This window comes from Artibeus jamaicensis, unplaced genomic scaffold, assembly GCF_021234435.1.
Source record: "Artibeus jamaicensis isolate MK-2021 breed Jamaican fruit bat unplaced genomic scaffold, CSHL_Jam_final contig_889, whole genome shotgun sequence".
NCBI lineage: Eukaryota > Metazoa > Chordata > Mammalia > Chiroptera > Phyllostomidae > Artibeus > Artibeus jamaicensis.
Window position 1 is genome coordinate 2,489,859 of NW_026522005.1, and position 19,705 is coordinate 2,509,563.

General features: G+C 39.5%; 1 protein-coding gene across 4 annotated transcripts in view; it reads right to left on the reverse strand.

The window, feature by feature from the left end:
• The window catches only part of FRYL (FRY like transcription coactivator), a 247,593-nt gene that overhangs the window by 180,118 nt on the left and 47,770 nt on the right, over positions 1-19,705 (reverse strand). For all 4 annotated transcript variants that reach the window (XM_053654987.1, XM_053654985.1, XM_053654986.1 and 1 more), the window contains one exon: positions 721-851. The gene's annotated coding sequence lies outside the window, so the exon portion shown is untranslated. The remainder of the gene's footprint in view (positions 1-720; positions 852-19,705) is intronic.

Below are 19,705 nucleotides of genomic sequence, written 5' to 3' on the forward strand. Positions count from 1 at the left end.
TTCAGGTCTTCCTTATCTATAGAGCCCAGAAACATAATGGGATATAGCACAGGCTGATTACAGAGGGCAAGTTACCTTTTCTGTTTGTTGGTGATAAACTAGAACCACCTGTGTCACTATCACCCCTGCTGCTCTAAACTGGGGAAATAAAGGGCAAGGATTAGACGACACTGAAGAAACCACAAGATTTTCCTCAGATTTCATCATTCAACAAATTCTGCTGAGCAGCTTCTACCATGACCTGTGCAAGATGCAAAGGCATTTTAAGTCTCTATTCACAAGAACCTTGCTACCACGAAGGGACAGAAACTCTTACAACCACAAGATTCCCATAGGGTTGGTTGGCCAAGGCTTCACTGAGCCTGCCCTGCAGTTCAGTTTCCTCTGCCCAATATGCTTCTATGCCACTTCTCCTAATAGAGACTGATCCCTAATAAACACCCTGGAAGCCAAACTCCTTTTTCAGAATCAGCTTCCAGAGGACCCGTCCTGAGACAAACAGCAAGGAGAAAGGAAAGCATGGCATTCCCATGACAAAACTGTATCCATTACCAGCTGAATCTATGAGCAGGAAATGCCCTGAAGCCTATTGGCAGGCTGATATTTCTAGGATCTTTGGCTGATTATCATAACTTTGAACTGTTTCAAATACAGCATTTAAAAAGCTTTTTAGATCTCACAGTCATTATTTAGCCTTTAGAATATTTGTTATAATCTTACCGCAGAACTCCAGACAGTAATTTCTTGGTGGTAACTTGGATCATCTAATCCTGTCTGTGGGACTCTTGAGCAGTTTTGAGAATTAAGCATTTAGGTGTTAATCATCCAAGATGCAAAAAATGGCTTCAGCTCTGAAGAAAAACAAAATATATTTATACATTAGATATGCTATACATTAGACATGTTTAGAATAAGCACATCTGTGTGTTACTCATACCCATCTCTACTTCTGATACATCACACAGCAATGTCGCCTAGTGCTGCAATTTCCTCTTGGAATACTGTTGCATCACACTGTCTTTGAATTTTTATTTTGAAAAAAATCGCAAAATAATGCAAAATTGAGAATAGCATAATGAACCTATCACTATTCACTCATGACAAATCATGTACCACTTGTATCTCCATCTACCCCCAACCCCCATCCCACCACCATTCTGGATTATTATGAATCTAATTCCAGACATTTCACCACTTCATATGTGCATAATTCTGTATGTATCTAAGGCAAAGATGTGTTTTTAAACATAATCTGGTATCAATATAATTTCTGTAATAAATTAATAATTTCTTTATAACATCAACTACCAATCAGTGCTCACAATTCCCCAACTGTCTCTTAAGAATTTTTTAAACAGTTTGTTTGAATCCAGATCTAAACAAAATCCATACAGGCAACTGTTACTGTATTTTTTAAATGCCTTTTCATCTATATGTCCTGCTACCCCCACCCCAGGTTCCTTTCTTCTCTTGGCAGTGATAAGTAATGCTTTGTTTTTTTAAACCCACCCAATGTTGTGATATTTTTGAAGCAAATTTTTTAAAAAGATGTATTTATTTTTAGAGAGGGAAGGGGAGGGGGAAAGAGAGGGAAACATCAATACGTGGTTGCTTCTCAAGTGCCCCCTACTGGTGACCTGGCCTGCAACCCAGGAATGTGCCCTGACTGGCAATCAAACCAGTGACCTTTGGTCAGGCTGGCACCAAGTTAATGCTTTTAATAGCCAATGATTGAACCAATACATCAATATTAATTGTTCAATAATATATTTAATATTTTCTTTTATTCACTAAAATAAACAGATTTGCAAAATAGTTCATATAGCCACAGAGCCTAATATTTACCCCATCTATAGAGAATGCTTGGGATACATATTTTTCAAAGTCTGATTATAGTAAGTCTAACGGGGGCAAGGGTTATAAACTATGAACCATATCTAGAATAATTTGATGATTACTAAGAATGAAACTGGCCATCAAACTCCCATAATGGCCACCGGGAGTTACCCTTTTACCACATGTAAGAACTCACACATGTTACTGTGCACATTCCATGTTTTTATTACCATTAAAGGTCTTGCCATTTCTTCACTTAAATACGTCACATTTTCAATCTGGCATTGAAACTCAAACTTCATTTTAAATCATAACTGGTTTCTTACTATTCCTTTTTCTATTTAATAAATTTAGTCCTCAACCTATCAAAAAGGACTAACTACTCTCTAAAATATTAATTTTTTACTTAAACTTAATTTGAAATTCCTTTAGCCAAATTGGAAATATAATGATATTCCACTGATGCACAGGCATAACCAACTAAATCATGACTAAAACCAAACTTTTGAAGCCAAAAAACTTCTAGATATGAACAAAAAACTAATTCATATGCGCTTGTTTATAACCAATCTCATTCAGGCTTACTGGAATTTTTGATGGTTCTACCAAATATTTCTGAATCTACTCACCACATATCTCTAATTCTGCCATAAATCTTCATACTTTATTTTATCTTAGCTTCCTGGAGTCATTTCCTCCCTCAAAGCAAGTAAAGCTTCTGTGACAAACAGCATATCATTTCTGCAGACAGTTGGGACACTACTACAGTCATGCACTGGTTTGTAATGAAATTTAAGCTGTTTTTCACTTTCCCTCCTGAGTCAGCAGCCCCCGACCAGCTTTGTGGAAGATGGTTTTTCCATGGACTTGGGAGGAGGAGGTGGCTTTATACCTGCCACCAGATGCAGCTTAATTATCACTTGCCACTCACTGTTTTTTTTTTTTTTAATTAATTATTTTTAGAGAGAGGGTAAGGGAGAGCGAAAGAGAGAAATATTGATGTGTGGTTGCCTCTCGCATGCCCCCCAAAGGGGACCTGGCCCACAAACCAGGCATGTGCCCTAACTGAAAACAGAACCAGCAATGCTTTGGTCCACAGGCCCGCGCTCAATCCACTGAGCTACACCAGCCACTGGATTGGTTTTTGATATGCATCTGCAAGCAACTGATTCACTGTGATCTCTGTGCAGTCAAACCTCTCTGCTAATAATAAACTATTTGTAGCCACTCCCCAGTGCTGGCATCACCACTTCAGCTCCACTGCAGATCATCAGGCATTAGATTCTCACAAGGAGTGCACAACCTAGATCCCTCGCTAGCTCAGTTCACAGTAGGGTTTTTGCACTTCTATGAGAATTTAATGCTGTTGCTGATCTGACAGGAGGCGGAGTTGATGCAATAATGTGATCATAGGGAGCTGCTGTAAATACAGACAAAGCTTCACTTGCTTGCTCACTGCTGCCTCACCTCCTGCTATGCAGTCTGGGGGGGGGCTAGGTCTGGGGACCCCTATTCTAAGGACAAAACCAAATACTAGTGGAGCACAAGGCAGTTTTATGATACTGCAACAAGTTCCTCTAGGACTGATTTGTACCACCATGTCTAAGCCTTTTGTTTTGCTTCACTTTTTAAAAAATATATATTTTATTAATTATGCCATTACAGTTGTTCTATTCCCCCCTATATTCCCCTCCACCCTGCGCACCCCTCCCCCCCCACTCCCCCCTTTAGTTTATCAAGTTCTTTAGAATCTGTATTTCCCATACTATTCTTGCCCTCTCCCCCGTATCTATTTTCTACCTACCATCTATGCTACTTATTTTCTGTACCTTCTCCCCCCCTTCTCCTTCTCCCTCTCCCCTGTTGCTAACCCTCCATGTGATCTTCATTTCTACGGTTCTGCTCCTGATCTAGCTGTCCTCTTAGTTTGCTTTTGTTTTAGGTGTGGTTCTTAATAACTGTGAGTTTGCTGTCCTTTCACTGTTCATCTTTTTTATCTTCTTTTTCTTAGATAAGTCCCTTTAACATTTCATATAATAAGGGCTTGGTGATGATGAACTCCTTGAATCTGATCTTATCTGAGAAGCACTTTATCTGTCCTTCCATTCTAAATGAAAGCTTTGCTGGATAGAACAATCTTGGTTGTAGGTCTTTGGATTTCATGACTTGGAATGGAATACTTCTTTCCAGCCCCTTCTTGCCTGGAAGGTCTCTTTTGAGAAATCTGCTGACAGTCTGATGGGAAGTCCTTTGTAGGTGACTGTCCCCTTAGCTCTTGCTGCTTCTAGGATTCTCTCCTTCATTTTAATCTTGGCTAATGTAATGATGATGTGCCTTGGTGTGTTCCTTCTTGGGTCCAAGTTCTTTGGGACTCTCTGGGCTTCCTGGATTTCCTGGAAGTCTATTTTTTCTTCCAGATTGGGGAAGTTCTCCTTAATTATTTGTTCAAATAAGTTTTCCACTGGTGGCTGTTCCTCTTCCCCTTCTGGTACCCCTATAATTCGGATGTTGGAACGTTTAAAGATGTCCTGGAGGTTCCTAAGACTCTCCTCATTTCTTTGAATTCTTGCTTCTGGACTCTTTTCTGTTTGGTCATTTTTCTCCTCTTTCTGGTCCACTCCTTTGATTTGAGTCCCAGTTTCCTTTCCATTACTATTGGTTTCTTGTGCATTTCCCTTCATTTCAATTAGTTTAGCCTTCATATGTTCCTCTAATTTGTGACTGAAATCGACCAGTCCTGTGAGCATCCTGATCACCAGTGTTTTGAACTGTGCATCTGAAAGTTAGGCTATTTCTTGGTCACTTAGATTTATCGGCTCTGGGGCTCTGAGTTGTTCTTGAGCCATGTTTGATCTGTTTGTGCCTGTTAGGTATGAGGAGTGGAGCCTTAGTTGTTCACCAGGGCGGGGCCACCCAGGTCACTGGGTTGTGATGCTGTATGTGAGGGCAGGGTCAGAGATGGACAATGGCAGTTCCCTCTGCCACTTCCTGCTGCTGGGGCCTGTGCGGTCTGTCTCACTACTGGCTCCTTCACTGGTGTATCTGCATGCAAATGTGTGACCGTGGTCAGCTCTCAGTGGGTCTGCCTGCTTCTCCACACCTGGGATCCGCCCACGGCTGCCTGCGCACCTGGGTCGCACACCCGGGTAGGTCCAGTGGATCTTTCCTGCCCAACCCTGCTCTGCTGCTGGCTCTTTCCCTCTTACTGGTTTGGCTGAAGGGTTCGTTGTTGTCAGACTTCCGTGTAGTTCAATTTTCTGTGGTTTGGCTGCGTTTTGTTGCTAAAACTTTATTGCTTTTAAACTTGGTTGTACGAGAAAGTGCAGTGCTTCCACCTCTGCCTCCATCTTGGCAGAAGTCCTGCTTCACTTTTGAATAACATTCTGTTTAGACATAGCAAGAGCTAATGTCATGTTTTCTAAAGATGTTTACTCTTCTGTAACCACACTGATAGATTATTGTGTCATTTTAAGGCTTCTCAACATTTGCCTAAAATTTTCAATACCTCTTAGTAGATAGATACACGACCATCCTATTTTCAACTATCACTTTTTAAAAACAGTTTATTTATTTATTTTCAGAGAGTGTTGTAGGGAGGAAAAAGAGAGGGAGAAAAAAACATAGATCGGTTGCCTCTCACAGGCCCTAACTGGGGTCTTGGCCTACAACCCAGGCATATGCCCTGACCAGGAATCGAACCAGTGACCTTTCAGTTCACAGGCCAGCACTCAATCCACTGAGCAGCACCAGCCAGGGCTCAACTTTCACTTTTGATAAAATGAACACGTCTTTGGTTACCCTCCCTGGAAAATATTTTGTTTATAGTTCTGTACAGGTTATAGTCATTTTTAGCAGGGATGGGGTTTTTTGTTGTTTTTGTCTTGGTTTTGTTTTTCTTTTTAATGCCAATAGCTTTTCATCTTGTCTCCACACATATTATTTAACATGGAACTCATTTTTATTTTCATTTCACTTGATTAACTGGGAGAATATTCTATCCACAGGAAGAGTAGTTTTATTACTACTTTTATACTAGTATTTCTGAAAGGTTAGGTAAATGTGGTTATGGTGTACACATGATCAATGATGTGGATTCTTATTTTAAAAGAAAACAGTCATATAAATTAGAGTGACTTGAGGAGGTCAGTTGGTATTTGACAACACTGAAGAGAAGTCTATAAATTGCCAAACAGCACAAGTTTTGAAGGAGTAAGGCTTTAACCCTGCAGTAAGAGTAATGATCTAGAAGCTTCCATGTGAAACAAATAAAGGGAACAGTGGCCTAGCTCTGGCACTTGAGGGGATCTCAGGTCAACTGAGGTCTTTCGAGGAGAGTCTTGCTTCACTTCAGGACAGAAAGCAAAAGAGAAAATTGAATGGGTGTTCACATAACACATTAACCACATTTCCTTTCTGAACACAATTACTAGAGTAATAAAGAACAGAAATGCCACAAATTCAATGTACATTCATTCAGTGAGATACAACATACATGCATCTGATAATACATTAATACAAAATAATAATTTCAAGCAAATAAAGCAAAAATTAGGGGTAAATGAATTTTGATGTTCATTATAATATTTTCATTACTTATATGCATATTTCATAATTTAAAAAGCACAACAAGGAAGTGATGGTGCCTAGCACAAAGCAGATTTGAGTTGAACAGAAAGAATAACAACTTAATTATTGCATAATTAATGAAAAGGCTGGTTCATAAAGAAAAGTCACTGATCATTGAGCTTTTAAGCAAAGCCTATTAGAAACACTATAGAAAGAATAACCTCACTGGGTAAAAGATTAGGCTAAATTACTTCAAAGATCCCAACTATAATGCTGGTATTGCTCAGTGGGTTGAGCACTGGCCTGCAAACCAAAAGTTTACCAGTTCAGTTCCCGGTCAGGGCACATGCCTGGGTTGTGAGCCAGGTCCCCAGTTGCGGGGGGCATGTAAAAGGTAATCAATCTGATGTTTCTCCCTCTCTCTCCCCCCTTCCCTTCCCCCCTAAAAATAAATAAATCTTTTAAAAAAAGACAAAGATTCTAAATCTGACTTCAAAAGGTATTTTATACTTATACTTGAATGCTAAAATGTGTGGCGTGACCTTATAAATTCATCATGCTTCAACTAAAGAAAGAAACCATGTGGCAAGATATGGAATCTATGATGGCAAATTCCTGCCCTTCTATTAAAAAATCATTCTGGGTATTTTACAAGGCCTCTTAAAATAATGCAAAAGACCAAAATGATGCAAATGTTCTGACAGCCTTTTAGAGTAAGGATACAACTGGTTTTAAATAAATTTAAAATAATTACAGTTCCTATTCATAATAGCACAACAATCATGGAAAACACAAAAAAGCAATAATTTTTTTCCTCTGCCAAAAGATATATAAAATGTAAAAAATCTACTCACACATAATTAAGTGCAGGCAGCAAACAACTTTTCAATTATCTTTTATGTCTGACTGGTAAAAATCACTAATATAAAGAATTTACAATCATACTTTGAATTAAGAAAGAAACTGATTTATAAAATCAACACTGGTTCCACTGCACTCCAATCTAAGGAAATTCATTCATTCTCTCATTTAGAAAGGCTGTAACTTTACAATATTTAAAATAGACTTGCATTTTAACCTTCTCTCAAACTTCGGTTTTAAAGAGTACATAAACTTATTACGCTGATGAATGTACTCACAGATTACACAATATATCACCTGCTGAAAATGCTGTGTAATGATACTGAGCTAGAATCACTGAGCTTCGCTGCAAAAACCTAGCTCTCTTGCTGATAAAGCAATGTTCCCTGCAGGTAAATTTGTCAACATTTTGTTGATTTTACATTTTTAGCCAGAATAGCAGTTATTGGCATACTACGTGATCTAATGAACACAATTCACAAAACTTTCCATTCACAAATTTAAGAAGTTTTCTTTATTTTTAATATTTTTTTATTTTATTGATTATGCCCTTACATTTGTTCTATTTCCCTCTCTCTGTTCCCCTCCACCCTGCACACCCCTCCCCCACCAGTCCCCCCTTTAGTTCATGAACTATTAAGGTCTCATTCATTGAATCAAATTAAAACAGCATCAGAGTACATTTTCTAATATACCGACGAATGAATATGTATGTATTGGTTAGAAAAATTTTCCTATTACATTTCCATGTTTAAAAAAAAAAGAAATCAATTCAATCACAAAATTATCATACAAATTCTCTACCTACTCATCTCAACTTAAACACCAAGAGAAATTTTTTTGACAAATGAAGAGCTGACCTGTAAGACAACAACCACACCGAATCTGGAATGCGTTCCCACCTCTGACTTCTAAAACCCACCACTATTAACTATGCCACACATAGCTTTACAAAAATCATACATTTGACAAATATTTATTGAGCAGAACTATGTACCAGGAACCGGGGACAAAGAATAATGGAGACAAACATTCTTAGCTTTGCAGAGCTTATATTCTATTCTACTATTAGTTTCAGCTTTTGGAAGTCATTCCTTTAAAAATGTGAAAGCACTGGATGCTTCTCCTTTCAAAATACACATACACCTAACTTTGCAAGGTTATGAACCATTCTGATCCAATTACTGATTATGAATTAAAAACCCTTGATTAAAATCCTCCTTGGGCATAAATTTCCACCTCTACCACTTATAATAGTTTCATAATTACTATTCAAAGTAAAAAGTAGTATTTTTCCCATTACAATACTTAACTGCTTTCAAATTTTAATAGGATGTTTTCTTCTTATCACCTTTGCAACTCTCAAATTTCTAGAATGTCAGGTTACCTTTTATGAATCTTGGTCGTCCCAGGAAATTCAATCCTAACCTCTTCAGTAGTTTCACAGGAGAATTTTCTGATTTTATTAATTATTCCTTGAACCCCCTTAAGCAGAAACCTTTCTCTCCCTGCCCAAATCTCCAGTTAAAGTCTTTGTAGAAGGTGCCTACAGGAGCTTCTAAAAGAAAATATGCTCAAGAGAAACCACAATAAAAACTTAATTATTTCACAGAGACCACCAATTAATTACCAAAAAATTTCCTGTTCTTACTAGTCACAAAAAGAAAACAAGTAACCCCTAAGGAAAAACCAGTTTTTATTTAAAAATGCAACACTAAAACTCCTTCTATGGTCATTACCATCTCTAACCAATATGTTACACCCTCTATATGTATAATTTTTAAGTTATACAATGGAAATTGCTCTACCTAATTATAAGCCTGAGGTTATAAAATCAAACATCAAAGCAAACTCATGTAAATTTGATATATATACTTTGTATGCTTTCACAAGACATTCTGCAATAAATACTTGAGCTAACCCAAATTTTAAGATAATCAGAAAAAAATGAAGAAGTAGCTGCTCAAGGTCACAGAGCAAGTAAATGCCACAATTTAATCTCCAAAGTATGTCTCTCCTCTTTTTCTTTGTGTTTTCTGTCTCCAGCAAGCTCAGAGAAACTGGACTTTTACGAGAGCAACTATGAAAGCACAAATTCCCGCTGATGTTTAGATGACCTATTTCTCCCCAAATTTATAGCCCCAAAACCACCTCTCTAAAGTTAAGGAGGAATGATCATTTGTCACCTGCAATCTCACCACTTGTATCAAAGGCCTTTTAAATGTTTATGTTCTTTGACGCGATAATTCCACTTCTGAGAGCTTCCCCTGGGGAGATAACCAGAAAAGCCCGTACAGATTTATTCACAAAGGTGTTCATTGTACCGTTTTTCCTCTGAGCAGAATGCCATGGGGGGGGGGGCGTGGAGGGGCCCAAAACAAAAACAAAGGACTTTAAAAATCACGGAATGTTTAGAAGGTGAAATGTTACCCATCAATTTACAAGTATTTTTACTAATGTTACAATATTTACCATATATTTTATAGAAAAACAAAATAATATTTATAATGTCTTCTTGGAGATAAAACTACACTGGGAAGCAAAAAATATACTTGGAGAAACTCAAATTATCAAAGTACTTAACCTCTCTACGCCTCCATTTCTTCATCTATAAAGTAAGGATAATAAAACCTCTTAGGGCTACAATGAGAAGTATAAATAGTGCTTAAATAGTGCTTAACATACAGTAAGTAGTCAATCTGAAACGCTTCACCCCCCAAAAAAATAAAAAAATTAATATCACTCATAATTCAAAACCTAGAGATAGCCACTATTAAGGCATGTTAATAGTTGGATTAGTTTCTTTCAGGTATTTTAAATATGCATTAAACATTTTATAAGACTGGTATCATATTATATCATCTCCAGTGGTTAAAAATATTACAATATCTTATAAATATATTATGTGTATTTCATCACTCCATTACTGAGCCTTAGATTCAATTCTTCAAATAGTGCCGTGAATATTTTCACGTGCAGTCTTTGTACACATCTTTGGTTTTTTCCCCTGATGAAAAAGCCCAGAAATAGAGTATCTCCCTCAGATGGTGTGAGGTGCACTTGTCTTGACTCCCCACTGACCTGTACACTAGGCAGACACGGACTAGGTGTTCACAAATGCCGATTTCTCCTTTTCTCTCCATGGGCACTTCGACGCTATTAACTGGCTTTTTCGGTGTACCCCTTCTTTTCTTTTTCGGTAAACTGCTTATCAGGTGTGTCTCTTTCTCCATTTGTCCTCTGTGTCACTCTAACACCCCAAACGCAATTCAAGTACTCTTAACTTTAGTACACTCCTCAAAAAGGTTCTTAAGCTTCTACTCCATATATCTTAAAAACATCCTGAGATATTGACAGGTGATGTTTCATGACACAGGAATTGCATCAAAATAACTAGGAACGGAGGGAAGTGGCTGGGGCGAGGCTAACCGAGTTGATAAACGTTGGTGCTGCGGAATGCTGGGCACGTGAGCATTCAATCCACTGTTCTGCTTAAATGTTTTTTAAACTATCATCAGCGAGAAGAACTTTTTATCTTTAAAAAAAGGTAGAATTATCAAAATTCATAGAACAATTATGGTTTAGCTTCAACCATAGGTCTTCAAGAACAATTCGGTGATGACAAAACACAAAAAATAGAAAAACAACAAAAACAAAAACACTTAAGCCAAATTAAAAAGTGAAGTAAACAACTTCAGTATTTAGAATCTCTCAATTACACTTGCCAGTAATTCCCACAGATACAAACATACCACAATGCCTTTTTCCAAGCCCTGGCTTCAGCAGGCCATGCTGCTTCTCCAAAACAATATTAGTATTTATATTGTGCACTACAAGAATACAATCATGCCTCTGTATGTGCCCACATGAATATTTGATAAGTAGTTTTATTATGTACTAGTATTAAATAATCCAAATTCTCTTGGAGCTTAAATCACATCTTGGTACCAAGCTAAGCACATCATAAACAATACTTGCAGATTAACAGATCCATCAAAGCATTTATTTGTATCCAGAGGCGTGCAAATAAAACCAGCATAATTTTAAAACTACCTTGCTGTACACCTTTTATGAAGCTATATTATGGGAAAATACCACTGTGTATATTTGTACCTGTGTAGAAACCACTTTATCTGCATGTCTTTTATTAAGATGTAGTGTGGGAAAATATCACATTATAGATTTCCACCTGTGTAGGAACTACTTTACCTTGGGGTCAGGTCATGAAGAGAGCAGAGCAAAAAGAGTAAGTAACATACCTAGGGGCCTGGGGGTCAATGGGGTCTGCTCCCCAGCTTGAAAGCGAGGGTAAAATGGACCGATTAGAGTCATGTTTACCAAACTCTTTTCACTGCAGTAAAAAAATACATTTGATATAAATGTACTTATAATACATTTTATATAAGAACCCAGTATATATACACCCACATGATACATTTGAAATAATCTGTGATACATATTAGTATTCTTTAAGTTTTTTTAAAGATTGTATCTATATTTTTTTTTTAGAGAGAGGGGAAGGGAGGGAGAAAGAGAGGGAAAGAAACATCAATGTGTGAGAGAAACGTCAATCTGGGTGCCCCTCGTGCGTGCCCTGACCTGGGACCAAACCCACAACCCAGGCATGTGCCCTCACCGAGAATCAAACTGGGGACCTTTGGCTTTACGACATGACACCTAACCAATGGAGCCACACCAGTCAGGAAGGTTTAAATTTTATATTCCAGTCAGTACCCACTAAAATGATTTCTTGACTTCACAATTTTAAATCCCTGGATTAAAACACTGACCTAAAAACAGCCTGCCCCTCTTCCTGCTTACCAAACAAATGACACAGAAGAGAGCACCTGAGAGCTACACATCTCACGCCGCCCAGTCACCTGCCTGCCTGCACTCCTGGCCCCCTGCACAGAAGACAACATCACTGCACATCCGGGGGCGTGGGGGGAGCCTCACGCGGGAGACGCTGAATGGGCAGGAATCGGAGGACTGCTTCTCAAACACAGCAAAGGAAAGACAATCTCTCAGGCGTCTTCCTGCTCTAAAGTTCTGTGGTTCTATGAGTCCCTGAAGGGTAAGAAATTTACTGTTACATCTCCTACAAAGCCTAGCAAATTGGCTTTCATAAAAACAGTAAAGATTAAATTCAACTCATAATATGCTAATTAAGCATAAATGTAAAGGTTTCAGTGATTCAAATACGCTTTCCACATACTATTAAATGTAAAAATCAATGCTGTTGTATATTGTTTGAAAATTCACAAGTATAAAAATGTTAACATATATTATATATGTATATGTGTGTATACATGTATATAATGCAAAACAAATACTACTCTCGTTACTTTGTCCATAAAAGGTATAAGAACAATGCACAGTAAAATTATTCTAAAACTCAGAACCAAATTAAATTACTAACTTTTTTCTTTACCGTGCCTGCTTGATGATATTATTATCAAGGAGCAAGGACATAAGAAACGCAGAGGCCCAGAGGGTGAAAAACAGAAAACTGCCATAACTCAATCATGATTCGCAGTACTCTGAAGTGCAGCAGTTCCTAAGCTCAAAAAGTCTCTGCTTTTGTCTTAGAAAGGAGTTTTCGCCAAAAGAAAATCTCAGTGACACTGAAGTTTTTTCCTGTATACATTAACTGTCAATAAACTATTATGGTTTAATTGAAGTGCGTGATTGGGAGTCTGCGAAAAAGACTTCTAATTTTAAGTCACAATAAAACCGTTTGTAAATAAGCACAATAAAGTCAATGCTAATGTGGTAGGCAGCCAGACAAGAGCAGATCAACGCCAATGGGCCAGATACAGAAGGTCACCAGGGTGGGAAAGCCCTTCGGTGCGTAGCGAGGGGCAGACTAGGAACACAAGGACCTCTCCCCCAGGGTGACCTTTCCTCCCCTGGCATAAACCTGGATATGTGGTTTAGGGCCCCTGACCTTTCATATCGCTGTTCCAAAGTCAGGACCCTCCCCTGACCTTTCATCCCCTGGCATGTCGCTGGTCATGTGGGAGAACCCCTTAGAGGATGAACAAGGGGCTGACCAACGGCCTCACTCAACTTTCGTGCAGGCCCTTGCACAACCACTGCCTTAAGCACTAACCCCTAGGGGTAACCTCGAGGGCTCAGTTCTGTTTCAGCTCCAGGCCCAGAAAAGAAGGAAAACCAGACAAGCAAGGCCATGGCTGACAGGAGGACAAGCTGCTTGAATGGACACACCTGGAAAGCTGATGAACAAACAGTCTAGTGAGATCCTCCCCTGGGACCGCCCCCAAATTCTCCACTCTTAAAAGCCCTTAGGACAAAGGACCCAGCGCCCTCTCCCTCCTAGGAGCTTGCCCAGGCCCTTCCTGCTCCCCGACCACACCGCCCCTGCATGTTTCCTTTACCTGTCCCTCTCCTGGGCGCTAAGGGCCAGTTCTTTCGCCTTGTTTCTTGAGCCTATCTCTTCTACAGCTCACTTCTAACTCTGTGATTTTCAAAATAAACTTTCTTTTATGGTTTGCGTCTTGGCGCTGAATTCCTTCTTAGCCAGAACTCAAGTACTGAAGTTGCTGAGCCAAGGTCTGGTCTGACTCCAAGAGTCTAACACCTGGTGCCGTTCTCATGCCAACAGTAGGGTGCTATGACGCAGATTCTCTTACCATGACTCCAACTGCCTTATCATGCCACAGCGTGGCAGGATTCTGGAGAAGCCCACCCAACACCACCACACAGGCCTGGACTGTGGCAGGTACCATCGTAGGCCCACTGTGCCCCACAGGCTCCTCCCTTTGCATCGGGTATGGACTTGGGTGACTTTTCCTGAAACCTCCAAACCTCCCTCTTATCTGTTTTAGATAAGACTCTGACTTTCTTTGAGCTGTTCTTTTGAAATCCTCAAGGTGGAGGGTAAAGGTTAAGGGTTGAGAGAACCTAGGCCAAAGATAATGGTCAAGATAACTAAGGACTGAAGGGAAAAAAAAAAATGGGTGGCTAGTTTATAACTTAGGCTTCTCACCCGGAATTGCCGAGAGTAGGAACAAAACCTTTTGCCAGATCCATGAGAGCCTGAACTCATTCGGCTCTGAAGGTAAGGGCACTTCCTCCCTCCAAATCAAACCTCAGGTATTCTCAGGCGACTAAGAATCTCTGTGGAGGTGTCCAAGGTACCCCTCATGATGTGCACAGGTCCCAAAGGGAATTCCGACTCAACTGTAATTAAATAACTGACTGGTCTGGGGATGCACACACAGAGGCGAGTGACCCGGTGCTCCAAGTCCTCACAGCTGTACTAGACAGCCAGGGAGAGAAACCAAGACACATGAGGGGGTTTCAGACGACTCAGGTGGTGACGGCCCCTTGGAGCCCAACCCACAAGCAGCACACTTCAACCCACTACACAATATCCCTAGAAAATGATTCTGATTCTATAGATCTCAAGATAAAACTGAAATCAACATGGGAAATCATGTGTCCAAGGCCAGGAACACCCAGACCCCAGCACCCGTTCATACTGCAGATATACAGTTGAAGCCTTTACTTGCAAGTACTTACAGAAATGGGAAGATTTAAGTTGAAGTGGTAGCAACCTAAGATGGCCCAAACATAGCGCTTTTGATGCCCAAATCAATTTTTACATGCAAAATTAGAAAAAGGCAGCTCTAAAATTAAACTGAATGAATGGGAACCTTATCTTGATTGGAATTTCTAGTAGAAGCTCCTAGAAAAAGCATAGGTAAATTACACTCAAAATAGAAAACCAGGAAGACTAGTCTCAGGCAGAGGGGAAACCGGTATTGTATACACTGCTTGGACTAGAACAGAATAAGGAATCTACCCAAAGATTTCCCCAAACCTCTCCAAGACCCAAATGGGTTCACAAAGGAATTCAGTTTAACTGTTTGAACATGTGATCCTAGCAATTCTGACCTATTCCAATTAATATACAATATAATATCTGCTGGTGTCTGAGAGGGAAACAACAGAATTACTAAATAGGGTCTTGCTAGGAAACTACTGTAGAGAAGTCTGTTTTTATTGTTTTAAAAAAACGGTCCTGGCTTAATCGGAGTTACAGAAAACTGAAATGGGACCCAGAAAGTGAAAAGACACAGAAGCAGGCTCCCCGGACTATGAGAGGGTGTTTCCCCTTCTCCCTACTAATAGTTTAGGAGCGATTGAGATTATCGTAAAAGGGGAAGCTACTGAGGCCCTTGTAGATGATACTGGGGCCACTTCGTCTGTTCTTTTTTTTTTTTTTTTTAAGATTTTATTTATTTATCTTTAGAGGGGAAGGGAAGGAGAGAGGGAGAGAAATATCAATGTATGGTTGCCTCTCATGAGTCCCCTGCTGGGAACTGGCCCGCAACCCAGGCATGTGCCCAAACTGGGAATTGAACCATGATCATCTGGTTTGCAGGCCCACACTCAATCCACTGAGCTACTCCATCCAGGGCCACTTCATCTGTTCTTAAACACATCCAACCAAGTTGCCTCCTCCCTCGGAGTAAAGCTTCTGCACAAATGACAGGGATAACTAACAAATGTCTGTTTTTAAATGAGAACCTGTTGCTTCCCAACTAGGGGATGCTATAGGACAGTATCACCTGTTAGGATGAGATTTCGTTGAAATCCACGATGCCCACATATCTTTTTCCCAGAAGGGTAAAATATATTTAGAATGAAGTGAATCAGATACTGAACCAATTTGGGAAATGGCGATTTTAAAGGTAATTCCACAGGAAGAAACTAATCTTGAGACGTATTAAATGTTTGTGAACCATCTTCTCTTCATTATGAACGTCCCTGCGAGCCTCGGGGACGGTTATCCAGACCTCCCTTTCCCTTTGAGGGGCAGCCGCTCCCTCTCCCTATGAGGCCTCCTAAGGGCCAGGGTACTAGGAACATGAAAGGCAGGTCAACAGGCCACTAGCCCAACTACTAAAGACCAGAGTTATAGGGCAAGTTTCCTGCCCAAGATGACAGAGCTGTTGGATGCTCACTGTACGGAGAGATGGAGAGTGGGCGTGGGGGGTCTCCAGTAAGGCTAGCTAAGGCCAGAGGTCATCAAGTGAGGGACACCTTGCTTGAATGGGCCCTATTGTTGGGGAGAACTTGAATTGTTCCTTGAAGAAAGAAAGGAAATGGAGAACTTGCAGTAGCAGAGGAAAAAATAAGAATGGGAATCATGGGGGTGGTACAGGATACAGGAAGGGATTACCTCTCTAGAGGCCATTCATTGAAGAATTGTTAGAGAGAATGGCCAACAATGTACACAACAACTGGGCCAGTTAATATTGCGAAGTCTCAAGCCATGGGGGACATGCACTTAACAGTGGCTGAGGGTCAATGCTGAACTCCCAGAATCTGTGCTAAATTGACCCTTACACGGGGTCACCACCTGCCACCATCCAGGAGTTTATAGGTCAGCTGGAAGAGAGACACATGCAGCGACACCTTTTAGGTGCTTTGAGAGAAGTTGCCTAAATATGCTCAAGCTATAATGAGGAACAAGGGGGACAGTCATCCATTTAAAAGGAGGAGGGGACAGAAAAGATTTCACCACAGAAGTGGTTCTCACAGCCTCTGTTGCCAGAGACTAACCGGGGCAACGATCTACGAGCACATGAATGGATGTTTGCCTCTCTCTGAGGGGCTGGCGAGCTGTTGATGAAAAGAGTTTAAGTAACATACTGTGGCTTAATACACATGAATGCTTCTCAGTCACCCTCCAAGCCATAACTTCCCAACGTGACAGGCTCCAAAGGTAGGCACCATCATGTACCCTCTTTCTTAAGTTATGTAACAGCATTGGGCTTCACCCCAACCATGGTTATCTTGGGACTGCCTCCTCCCCATGTTTATGAAAGGAAGTATTATGCCTGGTAAGGTCTATGTTGACTGACAGTTCTTCACATTCTAACATTACAAAGGGTAATAAGCAATTCATTCAGATCAACATCCTTTGTACAGAAAAGAACATACTTCGAAGTTAGCAACAAAACAACATTCCAAATCAGTACGGTCACTATTGAAGACCATATATAACATGCCACGAAGCTTATTCCATCCCATTCCAGGGCATTTAGTAACTCCGAAAGGACTTGCACACCAAAGCCAAAAAGCCCCGCCTTTATTCTTCACACAGTGGCAAAGTCGGGCTAAATAAATCACCAATGGAGGAGGAAAGAATTCAGAACAGCACCCTAAAAATGGTGCCCTAGAATGCCAGATTCATTAAGCACCCAATAATAATAACGATCACTTATTACTGATGGCATACTATGTGTGAGAAACTAGGTTAGGTGCTCTACACACATTAACTTCATTTTAACCAAAACAAACCCGTGGTTTCTATAAATGTTCAATGTTGCAGCTGTGGAAACTGAGGAAGCTAGTAAATGAGCACAGAAATACCGCACATCTGGATTCTTTTATATTTTAAAGGAATGAGCGGTTATATGGAGTTTTATGAAATAAAGTTCTCAAATTAAAATGCAATTACGTTCTCAATGTTTTTATATTAATTCCAAACATCAGAACTAAAGCTCGAGACCTCTCAAATAAGGATCATTAAACACAATTAACACAACTTATCTCAACACCTCACGAAGAAAGAATAAATTCACCTTATCAAAAGTAAAAACTGGGCAGGGAAAGGAAAAAGTCATATTACGGCCAACAAATCACAGAGATGCTTATTGTAAGACTAAATTCAATTATCCTCCATTAACATCTGGCCATTAATTAAAAAGCCCAAGAACAACTTTATTTAAAAAATGGCGTTCCTGTTTCAGCCAGAATACCTAAAATAATCTTTAACCTTTTCCCACAGATGGACGCTCAGTTTAAACACAGCAATACAATCAGCTGCAAAATTCTATGTGAGCAGTTTCTACATTACTGGGAAAGCCTGACAAGTGTAAGAGCGACAAGTGCTGTAACTAGTTTAAAACAAAACTTCTCTCCACTCCATCTAAATCACCCTTTTTCTCCTGTGTCCCTGCATGCCTTTTTTCCTTTCCTTCTGCTTTATGTTGATAGACTGTTTGGTCCTTGACTTAATTTAGTAGAGTTCAGGGTCATTGGAAAGATACCTTCTGAGTGTTATCTCTGGCCCATCTAACCAATCAATGGTTTTTCGCCTCTTCCCCTGAAGAAGTTTAGCACACATTCAAATTATAATAAGGCTACATGTGAACACTAACTGGAAGATTTATCAGAATAAAGAAGAAAAAAATTCAACTTTTCAAAAATCTAATACCGGGTACAGTATAATAAACAAAAATGGACATAATTCTACTACCTTCACGGAGCCCAACTGCATTATTAACCTAGGTGATGAAGGACACAAACAATGAGTAAGACTGGGGCTGTGACCTTAAGGAATCTGTAGTGTGGTGTGACCCTCCTGGTTCTGGGACCGTCCCCTAAACTGTCCTAAATAGAAAGTGTAGATGAAAGTTCCAATATGGTGCAAATAGAGTTATTACAAAACAAAGAAGACTTGTCACTTAATATATCAGGCTTCTGCGTTAATGTCATAATTACACTCGAAGGCATAATATACTCATGTAGGATTTGAAACAAGAAGAAATAAGACGTGGAAAGTACAAAGTGAGGAACTGTCACTTCTCCCACTTCATCAGGTTTCCTCGCCCTCCCTGCTGGTTACATAAATCCCATGTGGAATGCAGTGCTGCTCTCGTGACAACTTCATCTTTTAAGGCTTTCATAAACCTGTCAAACCGTAAGTCACACGAAACATTTTTTGTTTTATACATTCTGTTTTAAAAATAAAACTTTCATTACTCCAAACTAAATATAATTTGATTGAAGATCACAGTAGCAAATGATATTTGATTCTTACCTATATGCACTTGCCCTAGTTAATGTTTCAAAGATTTTTTTTAAATCATATTTCAGAAACTAAATTTAATGTCCTAATTTAATCTAAGCAAACTCATGTAAAATTTCCACCAAGACATTTTTAACTTTAAAATATTGGGTTGGCCAAAAAGTACATTTAGTTTTCTCCATAAAATAAAAGACACATTTTTCATTTTTTTCATGGTTTGGATATTTTGAGTATGTTTTGGCTAGTCCCTGCTATGGGCTGCTAGTGGGTAGAGGCCAGGGGTGCTGCTAAACCTCTTCCAATGCATAAGACAGCCCCACAGCAAAGAATTATTTGGCCAAAATGTCAATAGTACCAGAAACTTCGCAAACCACCTCTGACACATTCGATCAGTCACAGCATCTTCTCCGTACACCGCACAGATCTTTTTTTTGCTTATTGCATTTTTACCTTTCTCGAAATAATAAAACATAATATGCTGAAACTGTCTTCTCCTATCTTCAATAGTGAAATGGCTGCACAAAAATTCACCAATTCTGATAAGTTTTTTTTAATGCTGATATGACAGCTGCCACGATACAATCTAACAAAATT